The 14,745-nt window shown below is 42.0% G+C and overlaps 1 protein-coding gene across 4 annotated transcripts in view; it reads right to left on the minus strand.

Moving 5' to 3' along the window:
• LOC116854090 overlaps window positions 1–14,745 on the minus strand; it is a 220,381-nt gene that overhangs the window by 83,954 nt on the left and 121,682 nt on the right. The window contains exon 2 of one of the 4 annotated variants that reach the window (XR_004380085.1): window positions 7,412–7,499. The exons of the other annotated variants lie outside the window; for them this stretch is intronic. The gene's annotated coding sequence lies outside the window, so the exon portion shown is untranslated. The remainder of the gene's footprint in view (window positions 1–7,411; window positions 7,500–14,745) is intronic. 4 annotated transcript variants of the gene reach the window in all.

Raw genomic sequence — 14,745 nt, forward strand, 5'->3', positions numbered from 1 at the left:
TAGACACCGGTAGTAAAGAATAAAAGATGAAGAAGGACAAAGAGGAGAGAAAGAGAGAGAAAGAAGGAGAGTGCACGACGATATGACCCAGGGCAAAGTGGAGCGGCGAGGAACGTACGGAAAGAGAGGCAAAGAGAGAAAGAGGGAAAGAGCGCGGGAGAGAGATACAGCAAGCGAATTCGGGATTGCATGTCGGGGAACAGTAAGACCTCCCAAACAACCCCGACGGGGGCATCTTCCCTGGGAATAGCAGTGATTCCGGGGAAATGTGCAATATCTTCCGTGATCGGGTATTATTACGTCGTGATTACGGGTTTTGATCTAGGCTAGAAGCGTCCAGAGAGACTCGCTCCCGTCCCCCTTCCTTCCCACCACTCGTGCCCCCTCGCGCCCTTCGACCGTGCAGTGCCGTCTCGCTGCCGATATTCGCGACGGTGTAGCGTCGATGATGCGGCCAGGACGAACGGTTCGAGGGAGCGGACGAGGGAAACGTGGGGACGGATTGTCCTCGGCGACTAGCCGTCGTCGCCACCGCCGTCACGTCGTCATGCGATTCGTGACGACCGCCACCGCGAATCGCCGTGGGAAGCTACGTAGCTTCCATTCCGCTTTCTCTCTTCTCCCTCTAGCGGCTCTCTCAGCCTCTGCTTCTGCTTTTGCTTCTGCTGCTGCTACTTGCTTCTTCTTCTTCTTCTTCGTTGTAACGCGCTCTCTGTGTCTTCCTCTCGATTACAGGGCGACGGGGTAATGAACGACCTATGCCGCAATGCCGTTGCCCGTTGCTCGTTCTTCTTCTCCTGCGGTAGGCACGGTAGTAGTCCTACCACGAAAACGGCCGGCGATTCCTGCCGGTCCGCTGTTCACGAGATCCGATCCGATCTAACTGTTTTCGGATCAGAACGGCGGCGGCGCACGATCGGGACACGCTCCAACTAGCGTTGCTTCATAATTGGAGTATGAGCTGCACGTATTCCTCGACGTTCGCCGAAGTGCTCTCCCGCGACGCGAGGTCTGTTGCCTTAATCTTAATCGCAGAGGTTTCGTGTGATATTAGAATTGTCGCTTTTTTCACTCGAGCGGCTTTTCTTGCAACAAAAGCGGAGGTAGCTGTTCGAGTGTAAATAGCAAATAATTTTAGTAAAAGGAACGTCAAATATTTTGGAGCTTCTCCGTCTCTGTTCAGATAACAAATCACAAGGTTCAAGAAGAAACGTTCTCTTCTACAGTTGTTCCGTGAGATTGCTTATTATGTTTAGCTTATTATGTTTAGCTGTTATTACTTTATGTCGTATGTATTCCGCTCACTATTGAAGAGGATCGAAATTGCGATCACAAAACGTTTGAGGAGTTTCGATAATTTTTATACATTTATAATTTGATATGATTACATTATAGAAATTTCACCATTAACGTTTGACATCGATTCTTACTGACGTTTTATTTAATTTTCTTTATTGGACATCAGAAATATATATATATATATATATATATATATTTTTTTTTTTAATAATACTCATGTTGTCAAGGGAAAAAATTGCAGATTTGTAAGTCAAAATTTCAGGATTCTATTTTATTGATCAAATTCTATTTTTTTCATTGATTTTCTCTAGTTTATTACATAAAATATCGATCAAGATGACGACAAAAACGACTGGTATCGCCGAGCGAGAACCCGATGTCCGCGAGCGAGGTCCTTAATCGCGCCGGCAGAAGGAAGTGCATCCGTAGAAGAGGCGCGTACGGCACGGAGAACGTGATAGTGTTATAGGTGCAGCTACCGTATACAGTTGCTCTAGAAGTCCGTCGAGAGTGTAATGACAAGCAGCACGCGATCGCGCGTCGCATGTAGGTTCGCACTTTAGGACCCCAGACGAGATTGCCGGGGGAGACATTATAAAACCATGAGACAAAGGGTGGAACAAAGTTAAGTAGACGGTACAGTTCGAAAGGAGGGCGAGAATGAGCGAGCGAGGGAGGCAGGGGGAGAGCGAGAGAGCAAGGAAGAGGGTCGCGGGTTGAGGAAGGGGAGAGCACATCGGCCCGCATTGCGGAACGATGCGCAACAGCTGCACCTGACACGTCATTTGCGTGGAACGTGTATCAGCACTGGCGATAGCTAATTATTATTCCACGTGCGCGAATGCATGCGCTCTCGCCTGTTCGTTTGTTCGTTCGTTCGCTCGTTCATTCGTTCTTTCGTAAGTCGTCTTTGGCGCGCGAGAAACTGTTGGGAGACGTGTCGTTACGATAGTCGCGAATTATACGCGGAAAATAAACGACAATCTTAACGTAATGTATATCAGCAGCTAATGGAAAAAGGAGAAACTTTGTTTCAACTAATAACACGCGTCACTTAAGTTCATTCGCTTATTACGGAGAATATCCACGCGAGATCTTGAAGCGTTCGAGAATTTATTCGTCTTCTATCGTAGACTATATACTGTTCGACTATCAGATTAGATTCTCTTTGCTAACTGCAATATTTCTCTGATTTTAATGAATTCAGGAAAAAATATTTACGTGAAGAAAAGTAAATGATTAATCCTACTAAAATCATTTTCGGCGAAAATTACACTTTTTTGCTGTTCTAACGAAAAAGTAGCAACATGTGCACATAAGATAGTTATCATTTTAATATTATAACAGTACTTACTGCAAAAAGGAAGTTTTCGCTGCTATAATTATTTCACCATGCAGTTATAGTCACGAATACTAAATACTTTTTCTTAGTTTCTTTAGTTTTTTATTCTAAAAGGAACATTTTGCGATTATCTTTGTCATTGTTTCTCTCACAACAAATTAATAAATAATGATAACTAATAAATAACTAATAAATAAATTAATAATTAATAAATGTTTGGTGCTAATATGTATCTTGTGCCAACTTGAACCGATCTATTTATCTTAAAATTTATGAAATTAGAGCAGAATCGATGATATTCTGTCACGATTGAGTTATTCCACGTTGTATGCGCCAAATGTCACCGTAAATCATTCTTGAGGAATTACCAACACTTTATCCAAACGTATAAGAGTTCCACGCACTTATCAAGCCGATCTCCCCGCGTATTTACCTTTTAAACGCACGACTCGGCGATTAATCGCAATTTCTGCGAGGCATTAAATCCGCCCGGTATCGCACGTGGTAACGTGTGCAGTTACAATGTTAAGTTATGCCGCGATTACGCATTCCCTCATTTACTGGGTAGTGTTTCCTTCGAGGCTACACGCCGCAATAAATGTCACTTCCGCGGCGAGCCGTAGTTCTGACAAGAAAGCTCGACGCGACGGACGGCCATAAATATAAATGAATCTCGTCATTCTTATTCACCGCAGTATTTTCAGCTTGATCAGTTGTAATAACGGGTATTGTTTCGCGCACGGGAACGAGACACACGATGTTCCATACGTGACATAATCGTTCGCGGACGTTCAACATCACCATCATCAGCCGTCGCATTTTCGATTGACGCTTTTCCCCTTGATTACTCACGAAATTTCTCGGAGTGAAATCTCACTCAAAACGTATGAAAGTTCACTCGAACAGCAGCAGTGGAAATACTGATGCTCTTAATCACACACTGAAAGGAAAGATTGTTAATTTCGCTACAAATTATAATTACTTTTAATGCTAATTATATTTTTTACTGTTTTAATAAAAAAATAGAAATAGCAATTAGCATATTCATACGAGGTTATTATCAATAAGACTATTATAACATTTACTGTTAAACTATGTTTCTTGACTGTAATAAGAAATATTGTTCTACTGCTAAGAGAAAAGATTTACTCACTTTTCTTTTTTGAAGTAATGGTTATCTTCACAATAAAGGATATTTTCTTGATAATAGTCTTAAAATATACTCATCATAAATTTAAGAAAAACTCATTACGATATATTTAAAAATCATTACGATGTATTTAAAAAATTTTTATTTTTTTACAAGAACATTGTAAAACTTTATCGAAAAAAATTGGTTCCTATTTTTACATAGTAAGCTAATCGAAATTTTACTTCAGTTTAATGTTGTTAATTAAAATATTAAACTTACTAGAGTTTAGGAAGTATCTTGAATAAATTTGTTGCTTATGATGAACTTTTGTGATAGATTTATGGATATACAAAAATTCATGAAATATTTGAAACAAAACAAACATTTACTTGAATGCAGTACGTATTTTTTGTCATAAACACCAAACATATAAGGGAAAATATCTTATTCAAACTTGAGATGGATTCCATACGAATGAATGTTACCAACCTTTCATGTTGGTTTTGTTCTTGTGACGATGGCAGATATCAGATTCACTCTTCAATTTCGCATGAATTGAGCATTCGCAGTGGAGAATTCATTTTGTAGGAGTGAAAAATTATCCGAATTCGGGCGACTCGACTGTCGCTTCACTTTTCGTGTGAAATTTCACTCCAATAAATTTAGATTCTCTCTTCGGTCGGCTTAGCTCGCTCGCGAGTAAAACAGCCGAGAGTCTTTGGAAGAAAAATTTTCCGGAAATTCGCTGTCGAATGACGATTGAGGGGACAAGATAATGGAGTTATTTCGAATTTCTGCCGGGCAATCTGTTAACGCGATAAGCACATGGCGGCCCTATTGTGCCAGTGTCTGTGCCGAGGGACGTCGAATCACCCCTAGCCATGAAATTAAACCGTCACCTACGCGCGTCCCGCGCGCACGATCGCGGCATTCGGAGTCTTCCGATGAAATTGTCCGTCTAATTTTATCACGGCGGGCTTTAAAATGATGGAAGGTCTCTCCGGGATAAGCCTACGGCACGTGGGGCCGAGGGGAAGTCGAGGTTGGGCTTTAATAAAGAAGCCCGACGCGGCTGGTTCGCGACGGGAGTGCCTGCATGGCGCGTCAACCGTGCGAGGAAACACGTAAATCCTCGAAATCCTCCCCGGGGACCCGCGAAACGAGCGTTCCAGGCACGATATTTGACTCGATAACCTGCGCCTCCCTCCCGCCCGTTTATGTGGAATTCACGCGCGGTATGACGGTCCCGAGATAAGTAGCGTCGCCTACGATGACGAATCGACAAGTCGAGTCGCGAGGAGGAAATTGTTACGCCAATCAAAATCTCCGACAGTCCTTTCCAAAGAATAAGGACATTAAATTCTGCAGATTTATTATTAGGTTAATTCTCAAAAATTTTTGGTCAACTTAAAAAAAGGAGATTTTCAGTTTGAAAACGTGGAAAAAGATTTCAGTTTGTATAGCTGAACGAGGACCAAAATTAACTGACGAGAAATAATATATCTGCTATTGTAACCGAAAATATTCGTCTGAACATTCAGCTACATTAAAACTCTGAGAGCAATTGGCTGAGTAGAAATCTCTTATGGAAATCTTTCTGTTCCTACAACCGAGTTTTTCATCTGATTCACATATAACAGTATATATATGAATATTCATTTACATTAACGGAGTTGTTGTGTATATATGTTTATATATTTTCTTATAACTCGAAAACCGTTAAAGAATTAAGATCAAACTTTTTATAACTTGTTCAGTATGTTAGTTACATGCACTGAAAAAAACAAGTCTGTCAGTGTAACTGAATGTTTTGTTATGTGGAAAGCAGGTGAAAAATTCGAATGTAGAAACAGAAAGATTTTTGTAGGGTTCTACTCAGCCAATTGTTCTCAGTTATTTTAATCGAATTTCAGTACAGCTGAATATTCAGACGAATGTTTTCGGACACACAATAACACAGATATTTCTCATCAGTGAGTTTTCTTTCTAGTTCATCATTTAGTTACACGAACTAAATTTTTTTCCATGCATGATAGGATTGCAGGTACATAGGGATATTGAATCACAATTATTTCATACTTTTTTCAGGGTTTCTGAGGTATTTTAAGATATTTGTTTTCTTTCTAAGTTTTATGTTTTTTATAGAACATATTCGTCGATAAATTCCTATTTAAAAAGTGCTTTATTCGCATGTTAATATTTTTGTTCAATGCTTGTGAGAAAACATTTTTTAATTAACTTGATATTTGGAAGAAATTGGGCAAATGTCTATCTGGAAACGTTTGTCATCTGTTGTGTCTTAATTAGGAGGTCAAAAGTATTCGTTCTTGATGTCGTTATCTTTCAAGAAGCGATTAGCTGGAATATGCGATTTAGCTGGAAATTTCATTTTCTTTCCTCTTTTTCCGTGCTAGCCTTGGTTTTCATCGAAGACACAAGTGTTTCCGATAAGCGTTGATAATATATACAAGGCTTTTATGTAACAAGGTACTTTCTTTAAATATCAAACGCTGCACTGAAATGTTATGCTAAACTTCGATAACGAGCGCATTTTAACGTCCGTCCGTCTGCGAAACGCTCCGTGGAGATAGCCGTGAAGTATCGCTGCCATTTTATCCTTCGACAAGTACCGTATTTCTAATTTAACGTTGTACAACGCATCGTCGCATTACAATCCGATCTATCGGCGCGCGTAAAGTAGTACAAAAGATATCCGCGCGACAGTTCGTATTCTTTGAGGCCGCATTATCAGAAAAAATCCATTTTCAATGAATCCATTCCTAGAATGTAATAAATATTGGATCACTCGTGCGAAATAAATGGCGATCTTCGCGGGCATCTGGGAAGCTGTAAAAGTTACGTTTATCAAAACACGCATACGTATACAGAAAAGAGAAAACATTACTTTTTCGATATTAACGATTAAAATTCGATGGAGCGTATTAGAGTCTATTATTCCTATTCAAACGCTTTCAGCTTATCTCGCAACACAGTCGCATCTTTGTCACGTGCGCGAAGGAAATCTTAGGAAAAATTCACACCTTGCAGAAAGGTAGAAGCCAATCAGAATTTGCGATGGTAGAAAATCAGAAACTATCGACTACCACTAGCGCGAGTTTTGATTGGCTTTTGCCTTTTAGATTGTTGCTTTTCTGCCGAGGTGTGAATTCTCCTCTACAATCTCCGCGACGCGGTTTTTGAAAATTTGCTTCTTATCACCGGCCACGTTCTGCAAGCCGCGGAAGCCATTTGCCAGGCACGATGGGTAATTAGCGCGCGAAACGCCGATCCGCCGCAGATAACGCGCGGCCTTCCTCTTACGCAAGAGCTCGCCGCAAAAAACTATCGACCATCCACCTTTATCTGCCGGTGTATCGCGACCTGACCGGCGGTCTCCGTTGTTGCGTAGGCATGCAGGTAGCGGGGCATGCAGAACAACGACTCGCGCGTCGACTTGTCTCGCCGATTATCAAGATAAGCGATGCACTGCGCCACGGGCGCAGCGCTTACGGTTGCGTTTTCCTCCTGCAAGTAACACGTCACGCGGAAGCAGGAAAAGTCGAGCAGCTCCGATTGCCAGGATACGCCGTCAGCGATGCCGACGTATCTTATCTGCAAAGGTATTAATGACAATCTACCTGTTAGAACGACCGCGCACTCCTTAGCCCGAGCAACGCTGATTCTCGTAATCGCTTTTCCCACTTTTTCGCTGTGCCAGTTGTGTTCCTGCAAGGAACATTCGTTGTTAGGAAGACAAGCCTCTATTTTCTGTCTCTATTTCTGCATAGAGAGCCCCAAAACCATCATGCAATATTTTGGAGATCATTTGGTATTGAAGATCTTAGTGTTAAAATATGTCAATACTAGTCGGAGTTCGTAAGGCGATGACAAAGATGGTCAGTTTGGGAATTGAGCTTCAGGAAACCAAGTGAATAACAAAATTACATTTGATGAAGTATACTTGAACTCTCTAATTGAAAAAGCTTAGATAGAAGTTTTCTTTACACCGTAGAAACCTAAAATATCAGTTTAGTTTTAAAACATACAATATTAAAAATTGCACAATTATGATAAATAATCTCTCTCTCTACATTTTGATACTAGAATCTTCGACTCTAATTAAGTTTCAGAATTAAAGTATTAAAGTATTGTTATTAAAGTATTGTTCGATGGTTTCAAGACGTATAGAAACGTTTGTTCAAATAAAATTTGAAAGATCTGTACCTTCACGTCTCTTTGAAATGGATAATTCGCTCATACCGGAGATAAATAAACGTGACTGCTTAAAACGTGACTGCTTAAAACGTGACTGCTTAAAAGCACGACAGATTTTCAAGTATTACGGAAAGTAAAACGAGAAGAGAGAAAGAAGAGACGTTTGTGGTATTGTGGGAAACGATTATCTATGCTCAATTTTCCTTTTAACATCACATGCGTCGCTTTTAAGGTCTAACGGTTATTATCCTAACGACACGGAACTTATCAAACATGCAAATCGCATCATAAACGGCGCGTCGAAGACATTCGCGGCATGATTACGGTATCTATATCGGGATATAGGTTTTCTCTGTCTGTAATACGTTGAGAAATCACGTCGAGATATATATCGCTATGTGCAACCTATTTTTCTAAATCGTTATTTTGCGCACGAAGAATTAACTCTTTACGCTCCGAGAGTAGCTCATCCGACATTTCTTTTAAACTCGAATAAACACTGCTGCGGTGCCTATTGGGTTTTAAATTTGAACCTAAACCAGCTGTTGTTAGTTTTAAAACTGATTTAAAAGCCAAAAGACGCCGCCACAACATTTATTTGAGTTTTACAAGAGATTCTGGATAACGTCGCTACGAGACTCCAGGGCATATAGGATTAAGTCCGTGAATCACTAGTTACTTTTGTGAAATGTTTACTTTTTTAATTTCTTTGAGTGAAATTTCACTCGAAAAGTGATAGTCGGGTCGCGCAAGAAACCTTTGTCTCGTTTAGGATAAATTCTTCACTCCAAGTTTTCATTCACTCGAATAATTTTTTTCTTCTTAAAGGAACTTATATCTTGCCAATAAATAAACACATAAATAGATAGAATTTAAGTTTAGGTTCAACATTTATTCTACACAGAAAAATATTCTACTACTGAGAGAAGCAATTACTTAATTTTTTTCTTTTAAGTAATGTTTATCTTTAACAAAGGAATGTTTTCTCGACAATAGTCTTGAAATCTATTCATTACGATTCTGAGGAAAACTCATTATTATGTACTCAAAAGAAGAATTTATTCTCTGTACAAAACAGTACGAAATTTTATCAAAGAAAATGTCGATTCGATTCTATGTAGTAAACAAATCGAGTTTTTGGTTTAATTTGGTATTCTAAATTATTTAATTATTCTTGATTGTGAAATGTTAAACTTACTAGAATGGATTTCGAATAAGTTTGATACTTATATGATGAATTTATGATGATAGGATTAATATAATGATAGCAGTTATACAAACTTATGAAATATTTCCAACAAGTAACATTCAGTTGAATATAGCATATATTTTTCTACGTGCAATGATTCTCCGAGCGGCAGTACTTTCATTATCGCTTCGACTGAATCCACTCGTTTTAAAGAAACGATAAGTCCAGAGGGGTATAATCCCCAGCTGTAGCTGTAAAATAGACAAAAAAAATTGTTTCACTCACGAGAGATATTGCGATAAACGACAATGCCTGCTCCCGTCGGTGTCGTCCATTCAAAAACAATATCGTTCCGACAACGTACGAATTACAAATCGCAATCACCGGCTTCCAATCCGGGAAGAAAATATACAACGTACCACGCGAGCGAGCCCGGTGTGCGACGGAAGATCACGATGACGCTATAAGCTGCCATGAAGAGTTGAGCGAGCGAGCGCGCGGCGCGTCGATAGCTTCTGCGCGGTGAATAAAAACATAAATTGTAACCACGGCCGGTGCGCGAGGGTTAAAACGTGTTCCGCCGTTATGACTATAATTTGCCGGAATTCCAATCGTAACGGTAAAGCCGCGGCGACTTTGAGCCACTGATTGCACGCTCGTGCCGCGATCGACGGGCACGCGAGGCACGCGTAATTTTCGTCTCGGAGCTGCCACCGAGCCGGCGAAGAGAGCGGAGGCGGAAGAAAGACACGAATGGTCGCGCTAATAAAACAGTCGGATAATCCGCGGCCCCCGATGCGTGTTTTGGCGAAACGGCCCTATGGGCGAGAGACACGGCGACTGCTGCACCCCCGTCACAGCGCGCGACGTGATTAAAACCAGCGTTGAAGCGACGCCGCCGAAGCCACGGGGGGCTGATTGTCAGGGGGTGACGAGGGCCGCCCTTACCCTGTGCTTAGGCTAATTTATTGAGATGTCGTCGTGCCATCGAATCTCCGTCGCTTCCGCTTCTCGCTGCGCCGAGCGGGTCTCTGAGCATTTAACGAGTCCGTTCGTAGGGCATTTTTACAATGTACGGAAGAACTATTCTGTTAGTGTGACTACAGTTTTTGTGTTACTTGGGGACTAGATGAAAAACTGGTAGGAACAGAAAGATTCCTAAGATTGGGAGGTATCAGAAAGATCAGGAGGTATCTGCTCAGCTGATTGCTTCCGGTTATCTCAATCGCGTTTTAATAGAACTGAATGTTCAGGCGAATGCTTTCGCTTACAGTAACAGAAATATTATTTCTCATCAGCAAGTTTATCGTCTGGTTCCTATTCAGTTTTGCCGAAATTCCTCTTCCGTGTACGTCATCGAGTCTTTTTACTCGCATTATGTGATAAAGATAAAGAGGGTCGCAGGAATATCGTATCCTTTAAGACTCCTGGCCTCCCTCGCCGTGAAATTCTTGATTGATGATTGATTGATGATTGATTGATGACGTCGCACGAAAAAAAATTTCGTTGGTTTAACAACTTCAAGTAACGGAATTCTGATTCATTCATATTTCACCAAATATTTAGTTAATTTAGTCAAAATTTCTTTTTCATGCAGAAGCGAGAAAACTTATGTCCAAAATTCTCGCAAAATACACTGAAAAAAAAAGATACGCCACAAAGTGATTTTTGCATTCGATTAAGTATATTCGTAAAATATTCCGTAAACTTTTCTTTTGTCCTAACAATCAATAAGTAATCATAAAATCAACGTGACATGCAATCTTTATTTTTAGCCTATCTTTCCTTATAATTTTATCACGTTAATTTTATGAATATTTATTGATTGTCAGAGTAAAAAGGAAGTTTTTGGAATATATTCGAATCGCAAGTGTCATTTTACGGACATAACTTTATATTTCGACATATTCCGCAAGAATTTTGGGCATTTGGGAATTTTGGGTTTTCTCGTTCCTGACGTCATTAATCAAGATGGCCGCGACGAGAATACAGTAATTTCTACATTGCAAGTTACTTTAAAATTCACATACGCGAGACTTTACATGATAATTCTTTACATGATAATTTATATCTACTTTATGTCGAGTCTTTAAAAAATTACTTCGCTTTTAGCGACGTATTCTTTTTTTTGTAAATTTGACAGAAGGGTTGAGGGGCCTTGATCGCACTATATACTTGTCTTCTTTATGGACGTTCATCAACTGATAAAATCGTATTGCTCAAAGTGCATTTCACTACCTACCGTGCAAGGTTACATGCCAGGGCACGTTTTACTTTGACATTGTTGTCATCACAGTCAGTCATATCGTATATCGCGATAAATATAATGATACGATGAAAAGGAGCGTCCACTGACGTTGGTGTACTTAGCGTGTCGAGGATAACGAGCAAGATGATTGGTAAGGCCGGACAGGTACAAAGCGCCGATAAAAAGCCGTTCTTATTTTAGCGCCCGCTGCCAGTTACCCGATAACTACTTATCTAACGTGCGACGTTCCTAAATCGACAATTTTTTTAAATTGTCATACACAAGTATTACGCGATGTTCGTGTTTCTGGCAGGTGACACGCTGGTTATCCCAACATTGACATGCCCATATATCTTTTAACAAATGATTGACCTCGTTTTATTAAAACGTTTTATTAAGCATTTTTTCCTATATATGTATATATTATTAAATTATAAAACATATATATATATATATATATATATATATATTGTAAATTAATTGTAAAAGAACAATATGTGTATTTTGAGAGTGCAACGTAGTGTTTAAGGGAATGCCATGCTTGAAAATGTTACCAACAAAATTTGGCGGTTTTTTCCTGCAAATTTTATATCATGTTGGTTGCACAGAATTACGAATACTTTTACATATTGAAAAGTACGTGGAAAAATGAATTGGGACATTGCTCAGTATGTGATGAAAATGAAAAAATTTCAAAATTGTGAAATATTGAATATTGTCAGTTAGCGTATAAATATTTGTCTGATACAAAATTTTCTCAGCTTGTTCCGAACGTGCGTTTGCTCTGCTTAAAATTCCAAAGAACATTGCCGTATCTTTACAACTGAATTTAGAAGCTTAAAAGTGTATAAAAAGTTTGCAGAAAAATTTCTACATACATGTAGTTGTGTTTCCCGCTAAACATAATCAAAAGAAACCAGCATACATATTTGTACTAGATTATATGCATAAGAAATATGAAAAGAATAACGTGATCATGCTTATTTGCCATGATACTTTGACGATCACCTCTACGTTATCGACATTGCACTTCGTCATCCTTTTTGGGCATCCCCTTAAGAATTATCACTCGATATATTTAAGTCAATTGTATTATTTACTTAAAGTCCTCCATACAAACAGGAAAAAGAAAAGTTATTAAAATTGCATCGAATTCATCCTGTATACAGGCGAAAGAGCCGCGTTGGGGGTAAAAATTGCGCGCACAGGCGCAATCGCAACGAGCAATCGGCCGTTGCAGCGTAAAAAAGGCTTCGCATAAAAAAGCTTATAATCTAAATTAAATAATACCGCGACGCATAAAGGGCGAAAGAAAGAGAGAGGGAAAGAGAGGGAGAGAAATACGGCAATGCGGGGAATAATTATCCGCTCAATTACGAGGCGATGTCGTCCCGTGTTCAAGCGGCCCTAACAATTCGCGGAGCAATCGGGTGCGCTATCGAGAAGGAACGTTTTTTCCTTGTCAGAGAAACGTAAATCCAAGGCGGGTTGTTCGCTCGCCTGCGCGACGCATGTACGCGACGACATATTTTTTATCGGGGCACGCATAGCGGCCGCTATCGCAGGCCGTATGTTGCGGTGGCTCCTAACCGCGACCTACATGCATCCGCAATTTTTCCTTTTCACGATTGGACACGACAGCGGGGCTTGCCGCCTGGAAAATTCCAGTCGGCTGCGTGGCGATTCCGACGATTACGCACTGCGGTAACGGCAGCGAGCGTCGTACGCGGAATTTGTCGCGGAAAATTTCATCTCTGCCGTGAGCCCGACGTGGCCGTTATCGCGGATATTACTTTCCCTCGCATATTTTGCGTCATGAGCGCTAATTGCACGGAACGCGCCGCAGCCCGCGCGGGGATTTACGACTGGCCGATATAGCGAAACGCAGCTACCGTCTTTTCCGCCGTCTGAAACGAGTGCGTGCTTATGCTGTCTTCCGATGTGGGCGCCGTTTCCGGAAATTATGCCGCGCGATAACGCGCCAAGCAAATTCGAAATAGAGTTTCTCCTCGCGAGATCCCCTGTCTGCGTGTTTTTCCCCCTGGTTCTTAGATCGGTCGAGTTTACCGAGCGATAAATATCGGGCCAGCCGGAATCAACGATAATACAAGGTTTATGTGTGGGCCGACCATACTGCCTTTTCCGTGCGGCATTTCACAGTGAAGAGTATACACTGATTGTATTTTAATACAAGTATGTAACAGTACTTTCATTATATCGAATCGAGCGAATATCCACTCATTTCGAGTGAAATTTCACTCCGAGGAGTTTGTTCAAAATGCATACCATCGTTCGCTCTGACCGCGGAAGAGACGGCGAAATGTCTTACAATGCGATCGACTTGGAAGCGACGGCAGTTCGAACTGCTCCGCAGAGCTCACATGCTCCAAACTCCGTCGCTCGTTCTCGCTCTCCTCTCCCACTCCCCCCTGTTTCTTCCCACGTCGCGAGTTTCTCCCGCGAGACGAGCCCGAGAGTTTTCTCGTAAAAAGCATCGCCATCGCGTGGGTGGCAATGACACGTAATAATAACGCCCGGCAACGCATCGCGTGCGACAGCGAGCGAATCGCGGGGAATCGGGCCCCCTTCGCCCCGCCACGGTCCCCCCGTCCTCTCCTTGACAAGCGGGTGTTTAATTGGCGTTGAAACCAACGGTGTGACGGGAACACACCGTGCGCCGGTGGCGTCGCCCGAATGCCCGAATGCCTGAATCCCGCCAAGCTATACGCAGGCGGATCCGCCATCGCTGGTGCGTTACCACGGCGAAACCCGGTAATTACCCGCGGCACGCAACTTCATACGTACGTACCACGTCGATGGGTGTACGACCTACGTGCGCACCGCGCACTGTGTGCTCGGCTGCCGTCCCGTCCGTCCCACCTCGTGCCCGTCGGCGCCTCGTTGTTGTTGTTGTTGCCCGCGATGGCGGTGCGGCACGTACGTATGGACGTACCCGCGGCGATTTCCGCTCGCGTTTGTTCACGGTGGCGGCGGAACGGGCGACGTCGCGATGTGTGCGACTTTCTCAGCGTTAGGTGTCACAGCGGTATGCCGAGAGCGGCCGCGTCGTGCGAGGGGAAGGAGAACATGCACGGATACACGCCGACACCACGATTTATATCGATCGGTTCCGCAATGAGAGGAGGGAAGGGGACGAGCGGGAGTGCCGCGCGCGGAAAAATCGTCGCGCCGTGCAGATTCCCGGGTCGTGCGAATTCACTGAACGCGACTTCCCGGTTTTGCGAGGAGTCGCGCTCTTTCAAGCGAGCCGAGGAGCCGTGAGTAGAGAATAGAGCAGAAAAAGGGGCGGTAATTGGTAG

This window comes from Odontomachus brunneus, unplaced genomic scaffold (genome assembly GCF_010583005.1).
Source record: "Odontomachus brunneus isolate Ranch 3 - 2012 unplaced genomic scaffold, Obru_v1 Obru_scaffold_008, whole genome shotgun sequence".
NCBI lineage: Eukaryota > Metazoa > Arthropoda > Insecta > Hymenoptera > Formicidae > Odontomachus > Odontomachus brunneus.